At 34.5% G+C, this 5,594-nt stretch overlaps 1 long non-coding RNA gene across 3 annotated transcripts; it reads left to right on the plus strand.

Moving 5' to 3' along the window:
* The first annotated feature begins 295 nt into the window (after nt 1-295).
* LOC145428229 (uncharacterized) lies at nt 296-3,023 on the plus strand. Of its 3 annotated transcripts, none has more exons than XR_013908460.1 (4): nt 296-632; nt 1,657-1,713; nt 2,225-2,314; nt 2,403-3,023. It is a non-coding gene; the product is annotated as an uncharacterized LOC145428229 (long non-coding RNA). The 3 variants fall into 3 exon arrangements; XR_013908458.1 differs by having other exon boundaries at nt 575-641; XR_013908459.1 differs by having other exon boundaries at nt 1,657-2,314.
* The last annotated feature ends 2,571 nt before the right edge of the window (nt 3,024-5,594 follow it).

The following is a 5,594-nucleotide window of genomic DNA, read 5'->3' on the forward strand; positions in this document are numbered from 1 at the left end:
TTCAGAATCATAAAAACATATCAGGAATTAAAGCAATGTTGACCACCTTATTGCCCTATATGCAGATGATGTGATCCTGTTCTGCCCTAATTTAAACAAATCAATACCATCCATATTAAGTCTCATTAATACATTTAGTACATTTTCGGGTTATAAAAGAAATTTTGATAAATCCGAAATATTATTTTTGAATAACAATGAACGACAAAATCCTCCAATCAACACTCCCTTTCTGCTATCTGAACATGCACTCTAAAAAATATTCATGGTGTTTGTAGGTAGAACTTAACAAAAAAGCATTTTTCTGCTAAAAAAAGTAAGTTGCCTACATGTACACGTTTCAGTGAGTTGAATAATCAATGTTAGAAGTCAGTGCAACACAAAAATTAAAAAACAGCTCCTTAACTTAAATGTTTGAGTATATTGAATAAAATACTTTTGTCATCAATCAACAACAGAAAATATTAAGTTTGTGTAACATGTAAAAATGAGTTTCAACATCCTTCCTGTTTGAATTGAGACCATTCAGACAGACGAGGGCAACCCCGTAGCATATGTTCGTATCGTGCGCAACAGTTTCTGGATTCTTGTGGCTTCGTGGGAGAAGAGGTGTTTGCCCTCGACTGTGTTCGGTGAGTTAAGTAAGTACTGAATTCTAAATAGATGAATTACAAGTTATATTTGTACACTCTAAAATGTCATATTAAAAAAAACTGAAATTTGATGGTTTTAATCGTAATTTAGCAGAGTAGAGTTGTTGTTGTTTTTTTAAGTTTAGCTAGCCGTTTCTTTTAGCTAGCAAACGTTCCTCACAAATAAAAGAGTACAGATACAATTAAAACATGTCACTTGTCAGGGTACATTTGGTTAGCTGATAGACTATGCCGACAGCAGAGCATGTTCAATTTGAACCCGTATATGTTCAAATTAACCGGTCAGTAGCTGCCTGCATTTTTATCATGGTGTCAGAGTAAATTCGTGTTTCCACAAGATGGTCTCGGGTGAGGTAACTAATTACTGACAGAGTCAAATGTGGTGAATTTATCCCTGACTAAAAGTATTTCTATCAATTGTGTTGATGTTCTAAGCTCGACTGGGAATTCTGCCTGAGATTAAAGTTGGTTGACCTAGCAAAAAAAAAAAAACAATATTGTGTGTGTGTGTGTGTGTGTGTGTGTGTGTGTGTGTGTGCGTGCATACGACTTGCATTTGCTTTCTGTAATTGTAAGCATAATGTAAAGTGTGGGATTGTGGCATGTCCACAGTGGTATTTAAATAGTTTAAAAGAAATTTCTCTTGCACATTTGGATTTGACACCTTATTACAAGTTTAAACTGCAGTCTGTAGATGTCAATTTTAAAATTCAATTTTGTTCAGTCTTTATGATTAATCTTTTTCAGTGTTGCATTGTAGTGTTTTAGAGAAGGTTTTATACTTAAAATAGCTTGTTAACTCAAAAGCTTCAATAATTCTTTGCATTACAAAAGGTCGCAGTAAATTTCAAAATGCATTGGACTTGCAAAATTTGCAAGTTTGAAACATCAAGAAGGAATGAGCTCTTAAAGCATTACAGGCTTAAACATAGCCATGGTGGACTGTTTATACCTTGCCTGTACTGGGATTGTTACTGCTCATTTGAACATGTGCTTCTCATAGGAACCGAAAACACACTCCTCACTCATTGGATGACTTCAAGCCTGAGCTGATACAGAGGTGTGTCAGTCGTTTGAATGCAGGAGATGATCCTCTTGAGGAACATAATGAAAATCCATTGTGTGAAGATGTAGCAAATGAAGAGGATGAAGAAATTGGGGAATTGCCTAATTTAATTGAGAAACATTTAGCCCACCTACTACTAAAACTGGAAAGTATATTTAATGTACCTCGCAGGTGTATTGATGAATTAGTTGTTACAGTTACAGTTATAGTTCATGTCATTCTCTGATTCAGGTCCTATTCATCAAAAGCACAATTGTGCTGTTGATGAAATTTAGGTTACATTTACTTTTAGTCACTTTATCCTATTGCTAGCAAAGTGGGCATTTAAAGCAGGCCAGTGTGTAACAGTTTAAATTGAAGTTACAAAGATTAAATCTTTATTTCTTTTAAAAACATATTTAAAATCAATATTTGGCACAATGCAAGTCACATAAATGTAATAGTTTTGACTTTTCACCTAATAAACTGTAAGTTTAAGTTTTGTTTTGCTTTTTTTATTCTCCAGAGTTCGGTGGAAATGAAGAGAGAGGTCGCAATCCGTTGCCTGAAGGTGTATCTGAAAGAGAAGGAAGAGGATCTCTTCAGAGAACAGCTGGTAGGTGAATCTCGCATTCTTTTGTGTTTTATTTTTAAATGGCACATAAAATGCTGACATGTTTCCATTTAAACTACCTACTTGCCAGGATGGTGAACAACAGTTCCCAGAAGAAGTGGTAAAGATTGTAGACACCAGACGAGCAGCAGTGTCTCTCCCAGCTGTCGCTAAAATTGTGATTGAAGGAACAGCAGTCCTGGAAGACCTTGATGTGCCCAGAGTGTGTGCCTTAATGATGGGGCTTATATACACTCTCAATCTGAGCTACCCAAAACAAGTAAAGAACACTCTAGAGGTATTTCTGGAACTTGATGGGCTTAAACCAGTCCACGGGTAATGTCTGTTAAGTGCAAACTTCTGTCATGAAACGAATGTGAATTGGACTGTAGTATTCCGATGTGCCTGTTACGTTTTTGTATGCAGTCCTAGATGAGTGTAGTTTTGAGAAAAGTTTGTAATACATATAATCTTAGCTTTGGATTGTTCTGTTGTTGAACATTAAAATCTTTTGTCATTTCCTTGATTCTGCGACAAGTTGAACAAGTTGATACCAATTGAAGTTAATGTTAATGTACATGAAGTACTTTTTTTTTTTTTAGTCATTTATAATTAAAGGGCTGCTGTAATGTCTCATTTATGTTGTATTGACACAGAAGTGTATTACTTTGAAAATGTTTTGTAATAAAATAATCAATTGGAATAAGTGAAATGGCTTTGTGTGATTTTTAGAAAAGCTACTATAGAAACCTAAACTAATTGGCATGGATAATTGTGAGTAGGATACATGTAAAAAAGTTCGTTGGTGTAACTCAACTAATGTAATTTCTCAACTTAATTTTACCAGAAATTTTAAATTAATATTAGGTTGCATAAACTTAATTATGCTTGTGGAGGTCAAGGTAAATCATGTTGGTTTGTTAAACAAGTTGAGTTAGCCAAACCTAAAAATTTCTTGCTGGATTTACTTAATAATATGCAAAATTTGTAACTTAAAAAGCTAAGTGGAAATTGTTACCTCAATTTTTTTAAGTTAAGCCAACAAAATATTTTTTAGAGTGTGGGTTTACTTATCTGGGTGTGAAATTAACTCACTCAATTGAAAATATTCTGGCATCCAATTATAATTCCTTAACGACGTCAGTTACTACACTTCTAAACAGATGGACGAAACTACCTAAATCTTTAATTGATCGTATCAATATACTAAAAATGTCAATTTTGCCAAAATATCTTTACCCTTTTCAATCAATACCTCTCTCTCCACCAAACTCTTTCTTTTTAAATTTGCAAAAACTATTCCGAAACTTTATTTGGAATAACAGAAGACCAAGACTCAGAATCTCATTATTATACCTTCATTATGAAAGAGGGGGTTTACAACTTCCAAATTTAAAGTGGTACTTCTGGGCTGCTCAAATCAGAGCGGCAATGCTTTATTTTGTTAATGAGCAAATTCCAGTGTGGGTTTCTATGGAGTCTACAGAAATCAAAATTCCCCCTTCCTTACTAATTAAACAAACTAAGAACCCTCTTTTAAAAAACACTATAATGATCTGGTTTGAAATACATAACTACTTGGGAGAAATGATACAACTGTCTAGGTTTACTCAGATATTTGGAAATAACTTTCTTCCTTGTAGGGCGAATGCAGGTTTTCAATTTTGGTTTTTCAATTTGGAATAATACTCTTATGTCTTTTGAACAACTTAGAAGTACTTTTTCTATTCCTGTCAAACATTTTTTAAAATTTCTTCAATTAAGAAATTTTATCTTAACCACACAGCTTAGAAATCCCCACCTACTCCTCTCTAGAGAACACAGTTATAAAGCATCTGATGATGAGTGGTATAAATCATGCTCCTTGGCCAAGAGTCAGACAATTAATGTGCAATCTCGACTACTTCAATATAAATGGTTAACAAGACAATATCTTATTCGTCAAAAATGCATTATTTTAATTCAAACATCCCAGACACCTGTATTAAGTGTCGAGTGGACAGGGGCACTTTATTTCACTGTATATGGGAGTGTCCACATGTGAAAATCTTTTGGGAAAAGGTAATAAATCTGTTGAGTCAAATTATTGGTGATGTGATTCCACTTAATCCTAAAATATGTATTTTAAATATATACGTGAATAATTTTATAACTGCTGCAAACAATAGAGCTCTGTTAACGATTGGACTTTTGGAAGCCAAGCGCTGTATTGCTATGTGTTGGAGAAATCCAAAAATATGTGGACTATCTCAATGGCTTAATGGACTGACATCTATACTATCTATGGAGAAAATAACTTATACATTAAGAAATAAACTGGACAAGTTTTGGGCGATATGGTCAAAATTCTACAACTTTCTGGAGAACTGCAACGTGCACACTGTGGACTTAACAGCCTGAAACTCTAACTTGATTTGTATATCTGTCCTTCCCTTCTGTTATGGTTTGCTTTGTTTTTGTTTTTGTTTGTGGTTTTTTTTTGTCTTTTTTGTTTTTTTTAATTAATTAATTAATTTATTTATTTTAAATGTTCACGGTGCACCATGTAAAACCGGTTAAAACCAATAAATAAATGTTTTGTTTTTTAAAAAGTTCAGCATTTCTGATCCACCAAGAAGCTCCATGTTGAACATGTGTGAGAAAATAATCTGTATAATGACTACAAAGTACAGTCAGTGGAAAAAAGAAGAAAAAATTTACTGGACTTTGCAGTCCTGTGAAAAACTAAATGCACCCCATGATTCAGCAGTTTGTACAACCGCCTTTATCAGCTCGATAAACTTCAAATAATTGTTTTCTGTATGACTTCATCAGTGTCTCACATCGTTGGGGAGCGATTTTGACCTGCTTTTCTTTTTAATGTTGCTTCTGTTCATTGAGGTTTGTGTGTATTCACGCATGCACACCTCTCTTAAGGTCCTATCACAGCATTTAAATCTAGTTGATGTCTTGACTGAGCCAATGAAGAACAGATTCTTTCCCTTTTCAGTCCTTCTGTTGCAAATATGCTGTTGTGCTTGCGATCGTTGTCCTGTTGATGACCTCAGCGAAGCTCAGCTGTTGGACAGATGGCCTCACATTTTACTCTAGAATACTTTGGTATACAGAGGAATTCGTGGTCAACTCAATGACTGCACCACCACCGTGCTTCATAGTATGAGGTGTTTGCGCTGATTTGCTCTGTTATAAATGGCATCTATAATCCAATTTTGAGATCCCTTCCCAGACTGGATTATAGATGAGATTCATTCCCAGGTGCCTTAACACCCACTCACATCTTCGG

Source organism: Astatotilapia calliptera, chromosome 4 (genome assembly GCF_964374335.1).
Source record: "Astatotilapia calliptera chromosome 4, fAstCal68.1, whole genome shotgun sequence".
NCBI classification, from domain to species: Eukaryota; Metazoa; Chordata; class Actinopteri; order Cichliformes; family Cichlidae; genus Astatotilapia; species Astatotilapia calliptera.